Source organism: Marmota marmota, unplaced genomic scaffold (genome assembly GCF_001458135.2).
Source record: "Marmota marmota marmota unplaced genomic scaffold, marMar, whole genome shotgun sequence".
Taxonomy (NCBI): Eukaryota; Metazoa; Chordata; class Mammalia; order Rodentia; family Sciuridae; genus Marmota; species Marmota marmota.
Genome location: NW_026000001.1, coordinates 4,727,387 through 4,739,898, shown reverse-complemented (window position 1 = coordinate 4,739,898; position 12,512 = coordinate 4,727,387). Strand labels below are relative to the sequence as shown.

General features: G+C 58.6%; 1 protein-coding gene across 1 annotated transcript in view; it reads left to right on the top strand.

Moving 5' to 3' along the window:
- Positions 1-6: 6 nt before the first annotated feature.
- The window catches only part of Kcnq1 (potassium voltage-gated channel subfamily Q member 1), a 288,888-nt gene continuing 276,382 nt past the window's right edge, over positions 7-12,512 (top strand). The window contains exon 1 of the mRNA XM_015503067.2: positions 7-349. The gene's annotated coding sequence lies outside the window, so the exon portion shown is untranslated. The remainder of the gene's footprint in view (positions 350-12,512) is intronic.

Genomic DNA, 12,512 nt, shown 5'->3' with positions numbered 1-12,512 from the left:
GCGGGGGCTGGGGCCGCCTGCTGGGCGCCCGGCGGGGCAGCGCGGGCCTGGCCAAGAAGTGCCCCTTCTCCCTGGAGCTGGCAGAGGGCGGCCCGACGGGCGGCACGCTCTATGCTCCCGTCGCGCCTTCGGGCGTCCTGGGGCCAGCGTCCCCCACGACCCCCGCCGCGCCCTCGGCGCCCCCGGTCGTCGCCGACCTCGGCGCGCGGCCGCCAGTGAGCCTCGACCCGCGAGTCTCCATCTACAGCGCGCGCCGCCCGCTGCTCGCGCGCACCCACGTCCAGGGCCGCGTCTACAACTTCCTCGAGCGCCCCACGGGCTGGAAGTGCTTCGTCTACCACTTCGCTGTGTGAGTACCGCCGAGTCGCCCCGGGACACCTGCGGAGGGGCTGGCAGGAGAGCGTGGTCTCTGCCTCCCTGCTGCGGGCTGGACCCCCCCCGCCCGCCCTAGCCTTGACCCCGGGCAGCCTCGAGGGGAGGGAGGTGTTAACAAGTTTGTTTCAGGTCCCATGAAGTTCAGGGACATTGCTGGGCAGGGGGGGACTTCTCAAGGCCCTGCCCTCGGGCGTGGGGAGGGGTGCCCCAGACCAGAAGTTGCTCGCTCCTCCCTGGAGGGCTGTCCAGTGGAAATACTCTGGGAAGAGAAGGAGCGCTCACCCTTGGGTGCAGCAAGAGAATTCCCCTGGGTTGGCAGGGAGAGGAGCCTCGGGAGCCCCCAGGAGAGGAGGTCCCGATGCTCAGACCTTGGAGGCCCAGGTGGGTCTCAGTCTGGTCGGCAGGTGCACAGGCCTTCCCCCGGGCTGCAGAGTACCCACGGGTCCTCATAAACCTAAGCTCATAAAACCTGGGAGGGTGCAGAGGGGCCGGTTTTCAGGCATCCATCAAAGGAGGCTGTGCTCCCCGAGGAAGAGGGCTGGCAGCAGCACCTGGCCCTTGCTGCTCCCAGGTGGTTCCCACTCCTGTGGGCGGGGCGCAGGCATGGCACTTGATTTCTCAAGGACAGGGGCACAGGAAGTTACCTCCCAGAAGGGTCAGGCTGCTCTCCTTGCTGCCTCCCCTGCCGTCCTGTGGTGCTACTTCCTGGCTGCCCAGCCAGTGGCTTCTTGGTGTCTTGCCAACCTCTGGCCTGTGAGTCTGCTCAGATGTCCCCTCACTGATTGCTGTGGGGCTCCTTTAGGGCTGCCTGGGGTGGCCTTCTGGTGGCCTCCCACGGGTGGAGTGTGCTTAGTTCTGCTGCCTGGGCCGGGCCTGGGAGGTGCCCAGGGACCTGTTCACCCCCACTGTACTTGTCGCCGGGCCCCAGGTGGTAGCAGGAGCTGGCTCAGGTAGCCATCCTGCTTGTGAAGAGAAGTGGGACTTCCACAGCAGGAAGGGCAGGTCTCGGGGCATGGGAGCCAGGGCCATGCAGCTCTGAGGGAGGTGGAGGCTCTGCGGCAGCAGTAGCTACAGCATCTGGGGATTTGGGGAACATTTGTGTGCAGTGACCCTAAGGGACCCCACCTGAGTCCAGCCCTGCTGTGAAAATGTTCTAGAAATAGCAGGCTGGTGGGCATGCTGTGTGTGTGGACGGACTGCCTGCCTCCCTTCACTCCCCCACCGGACCCCGAACTACGTGTGATGCTGAGGGTGGGGGAGAGAGTGTGGACCCCAAGCAGATGCTGGAGAAGACCTTCGCTGTTAGCTCTTGGTCCAGGAGCCCCCCCTGCCAAGGCACGGTGCCTCCAGGCAGTCACCGGATGGCACGCCAGGGTGCAGGCCAGGGGTGAGCATCACCTGTGCTCCAGCTGCAGCGCGGGGCAGAGGAAAAGGGCTCGCCATGCCCCAGAGGAAGTCTCTGCTTACACTGCGTTTTCTTCCTGATTAGGATTGTTCAGCCTCGGAAGTTTGCTCAGCGGAGTCTGCCTTCGCCCAGTCTCCCGGAGGCAGGGCAGCGGCAGCTCCTGTGATGTGGAGGGTGGGGGAAAAGGATGCTCGTGTGAGGTAGTGGAGGGGCAGTGGTCAGCCTTTTCCAGCTGCAGGCCCCTGGTCCTGTGAGAGGTGTGGCTGGCTCTGAGGGGTTGTCATGAACAACCTCCACCATCTTGGGGAAGGGCTGCAGGTGGACCCTGGCTGGGCAGAGCATGTGGCTTGCCTGGGACCCGAGAAGGGGTTCCCTCACCCCCAGAGTCTCCAAGAGGCAGGCGGGGCCCTCGGATTGTCCATTCTGCTTGGGGAAAGCCTGGCCAGGAGCTGGGATCCCGTGGGGGCTGGAGCCTGGCTGCAGCCTCAGGAACCGTGTAGTCAGTGCCCGGCTGGCCCGGAGTTGCTGTATGAAGTCACAGATGGTTCGGGGACGAGAGCAGGCTCTGTCCTTGGTAAGGCGGACTGGGAAACATGAGAGATTTGGTTTCTGGGCCCAAGGAGGATAGCCTAACCCGGAGGGCTGGGTCCTATGTGGGGAGGGGGGCAAGGTAGGGACTGGCGTCCTGCAGGCCTGGACATGCGTTACCTTGTGCAGCTGGGGAAGCAGGCCCGGACATCCTGTCCCCTCCTTGGGGAACCCCTGCTCCGGCCCAAGGAGAGCAGCCCTTCCTGTGTCCGTTCTGGCCTTCCCTGGCTGGCCAGGGAGCACGACGCATACCCGGGCACTGCCCTTTGCTTTATTGGGCTTCCTGTCCCCCATCACCCCAGTTCTCTTTCATGGCCTTTACATCCCCACTGTGGGGTAACTCCCACCCTGCTGAGGGCACAGGGGCCAGGTGGGCCCAAGCCATCTTTCCAATGGGCCTTGGCGGGGTCTGGCTGCTGGCCACTTGGAATCCTGGTTGTGACTGAGGGATTTGGGGAAGAGGCACAGAGAGGAACCTTTTCCCTTCCCTGTACTTGAACCCAAACTGGGCTGGCTCGGCACTCCTGTCCCCACTCTCCCACATCCCTGGCTCTCCCGGGTTCCCAAGAACCTTCTGGTGTCTTTTGGCAGCACCTCACAGCATGTGTTAATCATTGATGGAACTTGCAACTGGGCCTGGTGGTTTATTGGGCTGGTCTGGCTGCTTGGCCAAGAGCAGGAGCCATCTCACCCTGACTGTGGACCAGAGAAGCCACCCTGCAGACCTGGGAGTGGAGCTGGGCAGGTGGAGGGTGGCCAGCTGACCTGTGGGTTGGGCCCAGGGTGAAGGGGCTCTCTGGGTGGTCAAGTCTGTCTCCCTCTGTCCCCTTCAAATCCTGCCACCTGTTCCACAGCCCTGGATTCCAGGTAAAACTGATTTCCTTTTGGGGTTTCTCCCTGTGCTGCCTCCTCTGGGGCCCTGAGGAGACCCCTCAGCAGACCCCTGCTGCAGAACCAGCCCCATGTTTCTGGAGGCGCTGTTGCCCGAGCACTGAGCACCTCTGCCTGGCCTGACCACGGTCGGAGGACCACAGGCATCTTTTGTGCCAGGCCTGGGAGGGATTGGGGGGCAGTCCAGGTGGAGGAAGAACTTGAAGCCCCCTGCAGAAGGGTCTCCCCAGCCTGCACAGAGGCCTGGGGTCAGGAGGATGCCTGGGGTCCCGCATCCTTGCAGGGCTGCCTGGGTGGAGCAGGGCTCCAGGGCTGGAAGCAGGCTTTGTCAAGCTAAGTGGTGGTGGGACCCGCCGAGGCCAGGCAAGGTGACTGTGCTCGCCCACAGACGATGCTTTCAGGTCTAAAGGGGCCCGGTGTCCTGCTGCTGGCACAAAGGCCAGGTCCTGAGTTGGCTCTTCTGGTGAAGTACCCTTGCGGGTGTGGTCAGGTCTCCTCAGAGCACAGCAGTCCCTGAATGGTGCTGCTTGGAGGCCTGCAGGTCAGGGCGCCCGAGTCGCCTCCCTCACCAGCTCCTGGGCCAGGGCTGCTGCTGACCTGCCCTGCCCTTGCTGAGCAGCCAGGCTGCCGAGGGGGCTCTGGCCTCTGGCACCTGCCAGCCTGCTCCGGACCTGGCCCAGGCAGGGCCCCTGCCTCCCCTCCACCCAGCCCTCTCAGTGGAGAAGTGGACCCAGAGGCGCCCAGGGCCCTGCAGCCCGGACATTCCCAGCCAGCTGGTCGGCTTCTGCACATTTTCCCATGATCTAATTCCCCGTCCGCCATCAAGAATGTTGGGCTGGAGGACTGGGCCGCAGGTGCCAGAGGTGGGCAACGGCTGCCAAGGATGGTGGTCTCCAGGGAGGATGTTCCAGGCCCGGAAGGGGCCGTGGGTGTGTGGCCAGTGTGCGAGGAGGCTCCGCGCTGCTCCCTCAGAGGTGTGCAAGGAAGCTTCTGGAAGCGTGTTGTGCCCAGCCTCGGCTTCTGACAGGGTCTGAGGCCCACATGCCGCCACGTGGGCTGCTCAGACTGAGGCCTGGGGTTTGGCTTGGGTGCTGGGGAAGCACCATGGAGCAGGGGTGCTATGTAGGAGGCTGGCCTGGGCTGGGCCTGTAGAGGAGGGGCCCCACAGGTGCCTTGCAGCCCAAATGTGTGGGGTAGGTGGCCCATGGGTGACCCTGGCCCCCGGCTCCCTTGATGCTCTGTGCAGGGCCCCTGTGGGCATGGAGGCGAGATGTTGGTGTCCACACCTTCTCCTGGTGGACGCTCATTCCTCTCCAGTGGCCGCTGAGCATGAGAAAGCCCAGAGCTGGGGCAGGACTGCCGGGTGGACGACAGCAGCAGGAGATTGTGGCTGCTCTGCTGTCGGCAGAGTGACCACGTGACCTGGGCCTGACTCTCCATGTGCTTCTGAGCACGTGAGAGGCCTTGGCCTCTGTGGTTGTTTGTCTCCTGCTGCCCTGCCCAATCTGGCCCCTTTTCTGGGCTCTGTGTGGGTGCTGACCAGGGTAGGGGACCTCTGGGCTCTATCCAGGGGACTTGGGGAAGGATGGAGGGGCATAGCAATGCTGAAGTCAGGAAGAGGGTCCACTGTCTGCCTAGGTAGGCCCTTGGCCGTGTGCAGCTGGGAACCCTGGGCTCTGAGAGGGCAGGCTACCTGTCCAAGGCCACACAGCTATGTGTGTCCAAGGCTGCCTGGACAGGGCCTTGGACTCAGCAGCCAGGGCCTCATGCCTCCTCCGAGCCCCGGGGGTCACAACATCTACCCTTTGGCTGTGTGAGGAAAGAGGGCTGCCCTGTGCTGGAAGGAGAGGAGAGAAAGCCCCCAGGCAAGGGGAAGCTGCTACTGAGTGGGTGGTGGACCGAGACCCGTACTTTCCTCAGCCACGGCTGGGGAACCCACCTCAGTGCCTGTCCTGGGGGTGGGGAGGCCACTCCCAGGCACCTTTGACCTGGCTGCTTCCTGTGCCCTGAAGCCCTGCTGCCCAGGGCTACTGCCACAGCTCAGCACGGGCCACCTCCTGCAAGAAGCCTTCCCGGCTGCCCCAGCAGGTTCTTCGTTATCATGGCCCTGGCCCTGGCGCCCTGCCCCTCGTCTGCCTGGCTGCCCTGTGGGGTGTTAGCAGACGCCATCTTAGTGTGTCTAGGATCTGAGGGCTGTGTGGGTGGACGGCGCTCCATGCAGGGTCTCCAGACATCCAGCCCAGGAACCCAGGTCCTTCCTCACCTTCTCCTAGCTCCGGCTGCCCCTCCACACCCCTAGGCTGCCACTGTCACTCCAGCCCCCGGGGCTGGGCCTCCTGACACCCTCTGTGCTGACCTTTACCCAGTGGCATTCCTGAGCTCGGGGAAGCAGCAAGCAAGAGCTGCTGGACCCTGCAGGGAGAGTCCTCAGGTCCTACCTGGGGGGGGGGCTTCACGTCCTGGCTGGGGTGGGGCAGGTGCGGGATTAGACCTCGGAGTCTGCCCCCAAGGCCTGAGCTTTGTTGGGTTCAGGGTGTGGGGCTGAGCAGACCCGTCTGGAGTGGGCCCCTCTACATGGTCCCAGATAAAGGCACGGTCTGCTTGTCTGTCCACCTGGCCACCCGCTGGAGGAGGAACTAGTCTACACACACACACACACACACACACACGTGCTCTTTTTAATAGACACACAGTAATAATGGGTGTTGATGGGGTCCAGTGGCATTTCCATGCCGGGGGGGGGGGCAATGTGTACTGATCAGGTCGGGGTCACTGGCGTGCCCACCACCAGTTCTGTGTGCGGGAGCGTGTCAGAAAGTGCTCAGTTGCCGCCAGCCAGTTCCTCCGCTGTGCCATGGCACGTTAGAAGTCAGTCCTCCTGCCCAGCTGCACCCTGAGCCCGTGTACCTCCTCTCCAGCCACCCTCCCCCACCCTGCCCGGGCTCTGTGGCCACTGCCTCACTCGCTGCTATGGGACCCTGCTTTAGCTTCTGCAGAAGTGAGCACGGAGCACTTGTCCCTGTGCCTGGCGTGTGTCACCGTGCTCAGGTTCTCCGGTTCCGTGAGATGGCAGGACGCTCTCTCTGTGGCTGACCGCTCTTCCCTTGTGCGCACACATCCATTTTCTTGCCCGTCCATCTGGCTGGGTGCCTCTGTTGGCTCCTCACCTGGGCTGTGGCGGAGGGTGCTGCAGGGGCGTGTGGGGGGGGGGCAGGTGTCCCGTGGACACGCTGATTCGTTCCTTTGGTTGCACGCCCAGGAGCAGGACAGCTGGGTCCCGTGCAGTTTTGCCTCGGTGTTCGAGGGTGCGAGGGTGCTCTGGGCTGCTCCCAGGACGCTCTCTAGTCGGCATCCCTCCAGCAGTATGCAGGCCCCTGTGTCCACATCCTGCCCTGCATTTACTCTTTTCTGCCTTTTTTGATAATGGCCGGTCTAACCCAGGAGGGCAGTGCCTCCTGTGCTCTCTGCCCTGCACATCCTGACTTGACAAGTGTCTGTCACTTTTTAAACCGTGTTATTTTTGCAGTTGAGTCTTTGAGTTCCTTATTAGTGTCCTGACAGACGGACGGAAGGTGCGTGAACCTTTTCTCCCGTTCTCTGAGTTGCTTCTTGACTCTCTTGACCCCTTGGTGGTACAGATGCTTTTCAGTTTGATGAGATTCCATTTGTCAATTTTTGCTTTTGCTGCTAAAACGATCTTTGCCCGGATGCATGTCTGGAAGCCTTTCCCCTGGGTGTCCTTCTAGAAGTTTCCTAGATGAGGCCTTACACTGAAGTCTTTGGTCCCTTTGAAGGGATGCTTGTGTGTGGTGACAGATGGTTCCTGCTTTCCTCAGCACGTGGATGTCCCTTTCTGCCACTAACTGAAGAGTCCTCCATTGTGGATTCTTGCTGCCTTGGTCAGCAATCAGGTGGCCCTAAGCAGTGGATTTGTTTCTGGGTTCTCCGTTCAGTTCCCTTGGTCCATGTCTGTCTGCCTGGCAGTACCTCGCTCTTGTGGTGACCGCAGCTTTGTTACGTGTTGTGACGTTGAGTGTCATTATGTCTCGGCATTTTCTTACTCAGGATTGCTTTGCTATTCAGAGTCCTTTGTGGTCCCACCGAAGGTTCAGAGTGATCACTCCACTTCCATGGGAACTGTCATTGATACCTGAATAGGAATCACACTGCGTCTTTGGACTTTGGGGAGTTCGTTCGTACTTTTTAACAATATTATTATGATCCATGAACATGGGATGCCTTTCCATTTTTCATAGCCTCTTCAATTTCTTTTCAGTTTGTAACTTTCATTATTAAATTATTCACCTCTTTGGAGATTTCCATCAGCATTTGACTTTATTTTTGCTATTGCAAATGGGTTGCTTTCTTGGTTTCTTTGTCAGCAGTTTTCTGATTGGCATATAAAAAGACCACTCGTTTGCATATGTTGATTTCACACCCTGCAACTTTACTGAATCTGACTATCAGTTCAGCAAGGTTTTTGTTTGTTTGTTTTTGGAGTCTTTTTAATCTTTCCTCTGTGTGAAACCACACACTTCCAGTGCAGTATTGAACCAGGGTGGTGAAAGTGAACATCCTCATCTTGTTCCTGATCTTTGAGGGAATGACAATGATTTCAGCTTCCACCTTCAGTATGATGTTGGCTGTGGGTCTGTCATATATGGTCTTTACGTGTTGAGGCACGTTCTTCTATCCCTGATTTTTGGAGGTTTTTTATTTTTATTCATGAGTTGTTGAAATCATCAAATGCTTTTCCTGCATCTGTTGAGGTGATCACACGGGTTTTGTCTCTCGTTCTGTTCATTGACGTGTCACAGCTGTTGTTGTGCGTGTGTTGAGGCATCCTTGCATGACTGGAACGAGTCCACTTGATCACAGTGTGTGATCTCTTTGCTGGGCTGTTGGACCAGTTTGCTGGTAATTGGTCGAGAACGTGTGCATCTGGGCTCATCAGGGGTTCTGGCCTGTGGCTCCTTTTCTGTGGTCTTTGCCTCGTCAGCGGGAGGGGGACCTGGCCTTGTAGGATGGGCTTGGGAGCATTTCTCTTTGTGGGATGTTTATTACTGACTCAGTCTTGTGCTCGTCGTTGGTGGATTTGGGTTTTCTGTGTCTGCGTGGTTAGTGTTTGGTAGGTCCTGTCTGTGGAGAAATGCACGCTCTGCTCCCAGGTGTCCCCCCTTGTTGATGTTTAATTGTCCCTAGTAGTCCCCAGTGACCTGCGTGTTCTGTGCTCAGTTGTCATGGTCCACCAGGCATTTATTTGGACCCCCCCTCCTCCCTCTCTCTCTCTCTCTCTCTCTCTGTTAGTTTGACTAAAGTTTTTCTGCTCTGAGCTTAGTGATCTCTTTCCCTCTACTATTTCAGATCGAGTCTGTTCTTGGTGTTTGATTTTCTAGTTCCTTGAGTGGCCGTGTCAGGTGGTCTGTTTGAGACCTCTTGCCACGAGCCTCCCGTGGTGCTGCTGTTGCCCTGTCCCCTGGTCCTGCTTTCCTTGTCATCCAAGACGATCTAAAGTTTCCATTTTGATTTCTTTACTGGCCGTCGGGCATTCAGGAGAATGTGTTTGATTGCCATGTTTCTGTTTCTGAAGTTCCTCTTGGTGGATTTCTAGTTTTATTCCTTGTGGTCAGAGAAGGTGCTTTTGCTAAGATTTCTGGGTGTTTTTTTTGACATTTGCTGGGACTTGTTTTGTGGTCTAACACGCGCCTCCCCAGGAGTGAGCTCGCAGTGCTGAGCCTTCTGCGGCTGTTGGCTGAAGGACTCTGTGATGTTGGTTGGCCCCTCTGGTCAATGGCACTGTTCAACTTTCTTTTCCTTCTAGAGGATCTGTCTGTTGACAAAAGTCAGGTGCCGAGGTCCCCCACAACTACCCTACGGGACCCGTTTCTGCCTTTGCTTTGCGTAACTGGGGGCTCCCGTGCAGGCACTTTCACCACTGTCCTTTCCTCTTGTTGACTGGATTCCTTATCAGTCCTGGTGACTTCTTTGCCTCTCTGCAGTTCCACAGTCTGTTCTACCTGATGGAGGGAGCTGCTCCTCTGGTCCCTTTGCATGAACCTGGGTCTTCCCGTCTGTGCGTCTTGGCTGGCGCAGGGAGTTCTTGCCGGCAGCTAATGCCTTGGTCTTTTTCTTCTCCTCTTAACACTCAACCCGTCTGACTCTCTCAGTTCATGAAAGGCTGCTGAGGGCAGCAGAGCTGCGTCTCTGCCGTTTGGCTGGTTTTCTGGCCGTCTGTACATCGTGGTGCCCTAATCCCCGGGTGGTGGCTGGGCAGGTTTCTGCGTTCACAGGTCGATTCTCTTCCCTTTCTCTTTTGTGTACCTACCCCCCCCCCCGGGTCTGTTCTTTCTGTTCTGGTGCTTCTGCTCCTAGCCTAGTCCTCCCCAGGCGCTTCCCGTGGGGCGTCTGGTGCTGATGAGTTCCGTAGCTCCTCGTGGTAAGCCTTGTTCCTCCATCATGAAGGAGGACTTTGCTGGGTGTGGTGTTCTTGGTTGGCAGGTTTTCCTTTCAGGACTTTGAATATATGGTCCCACTGTCTCCTGGCCAGTGAAGTGTTGTTCAGAAGCCCGCCGTCGGTCGAGGGGAGCCCCTTGTGCGGGACGGACACCGCCGGCAGTCTGTTGCTGTTTCAGGATTCCTTGTCTTGCCGTTCCATCTGACTGTGAAATGCCTTGGAGGCGATCTGGGATCCTCTTGGATCTCAGGGGCCTGGATGTCCATATCTTTTTCAAGATTCGTGAAGTTTCCAGTAACCATTTTGTTAAGTATTTCACTGAATTTCTCTGCGCTTCCTTTCCTCTCGCCCCCTGAGATGCGCACAGTGCGACTGCTGACCCACCCATGTCCTGACAAGGAATCAAGTCAAGGCTGTCTTCATTCTTTTAATCTATTTTTCTTCTTTGTCTGACTTCTCGTTCAGTCCAAAGGCTTGTCTTAAGGCAGGAACTCCTTCCTCTGCCTCATCTGTCCTGCTTCAGAGGCTCCGAGCTGGTCTCTTATTTGTTGAGATCCAGATTCCACTTGGTTCCTTTTCACGATCTCACTCACACTCACAGGTCGAGTCCCCGCCCTCCCACCCGCGGCATCGAGGTGTCTGTGTTCTCTGCACCTCAGTAAGTTCCCTTACAGTCACGATTTTGGCTTGTCAGGCCACCGCGGGTTTCCTGTCCTTTGCGATCTGTTACTAGAGGGTCCTGTTACCTTGTGTCCCCACACTGATATCCATTGATGCCCGTGCATTTGCTGTGGCCTCTAGCAACTCTGTGGGTGGCTTTTGTAGTAAAAGGCTGTCTCTTGGCAGCATGTCCTAGGGCGCTGGTTGGGAAGAAGGCGCTGGCCTGGTTCAGGCGGGTGCTTTTAGTCAACTCTCTGGTGTTTCGGGGCCTCTGGCTGGGCTCCAGGGCCTGTGGGGTGCCTACTTGCTGGGAAGCTCCATGAGGCCAGTGTCCCACGGGCAGCAGTGGCATGGTGTGTCCAGCTGTGGGTACGAGCTGCCTATCCGTGTCTGAAGGTTGCTCCGGGGCAGGAGCACACTTGTGGCCCAGGTGGCTGAGGTACCTTCTACCTGGTAAAGGGTGTGCTGTCCCTCAGTGTCTGCCCGTGGGCCTAGACACCTAGACACCTGACAGTGCCCGAGAGTGGCACATGGGACTTTATGGGGCCTCCAGGGGACCTGGTTGGGCTGCCCGGGTGCTCCCCAGGCCGTGTGTGGATTTGTAGGAACTTCTTCCTCTCTGATTGGAGGGGATGGTGCTGGTGAGGTCTCAGGAGCACCCCTCTGCTCCCCTCTGGGTTCTGGACTCTCAGTCCTGTTCCTCCTTTCTCTGCTCCGTTCACACCTGGGGACACTGGTCACCTTGCTCATGGGGAACCAAGGCCTGACCCTTTGCTCGGCCACACCAGAGAGCCCCTCCAGTCGGCACAGAAGCCCTTGGAGCCTTAGTCTCAAGCAAGGCGAGGCTTGAGACATTGTCACCCTGGCTCCAGCCTGGGCCTGGCCCCTGTCTGCACCCCTGGAGGCCACCCCTTGCCACCTGTGAGGGCCTCCCTAGCACTTTCGTCTTGGCAGTGGGCAGAGTCCCACAGCTCTGCTGCACAGGGCTTGGACCGCCCCTGCGAGTGTCCCAAGGGTGGACGGCTCTCCCTCCTCCCTCCCTAGAGCTGTGCTCCTGGGAAGCCACAAGTCCACCCAGAACCACTCTCCTGAGCACGTCCCCCTAGACTTGCTCCATACAGGGATCTGGAGAGAGTCACAAAGCAGGAACCCAAGGTACCAGCTGGACAGGGACCCAACCTGCCTCCACTTCCTTCTGGCCCCAGAGCACCCCTCCTTATGGATACCACCCAGCTGCACTGGGACCCCCACTCCACCCGGGGGCAGGGGCCGCCTCGTGCTCCTTGACTGACTGCAGTCTCTGCAGCTCCAGAGCCTCCCTGAGAGGACGGTTCTGTCTCGAGGTGCACTGCCTGGGGGGAGTTTCCAGGGGGCCAGGGGAACCCCGGGCTGTATCTGAGCATCTTCAGGAAGCTGGTGCCTGGAGCATTTGATGGGCAGGTTGCGGGCGGGTGTTCCATTCCATGGTTCCTCTAGCTGTTCTCAAGTCACATCTGTGCTCCTGGCTGTGATGGCTCAAAATATGAGAGAACACAAAACCTTGGTAATTAGAACAGTGTGGCACTGGGGGGCCCAGTGTGGCTGGTGGTGCTGGCATGTGGTCAGGCATAGCCCATGGAATGCATTTTTAAAATCCGTGTATAGATCCAATCGCATAGGAAGCTTTCGTGGCAGGAGCGATGGCCACGTGAGAAAGGTCAGATGGGGCCCACTAGTCACACTGAGGTAAATTCCAGGTGGGTCAGAAAAGAGCACCAGAAGGAGACCCAGGAATCTCCTCTGGGAGGACAGGCAGCTTTCCTGTGGCGAGAGAGGCCAGATGCACACAGCGAAGGTGAACTTGCCTGGGGGAGGGGGTGTGAGGGTCACCTCCTGCAGAGCAGCAGGCAGACAGCCCGGGGAGAGGCCACAGGGGACAGGGGTCAGGGGTCAGCTCTCCAGTGTAGAAAGAGTTTCTGAAAACAAAGAAAACCAGCAACCCCCTAGGGGATGAGCCAGAGCCACAAATACAGAATTCACAGCAGGGACCACCCTCCATCAAGAGGGCAAGTGCTGACTTCACTCCCGGCAGGAGAACACCCCCCCCCCCCCACCCCCAGCAAGGCTCCCTGGTCCTGCAGTTGCAGAATCCAGACTCGC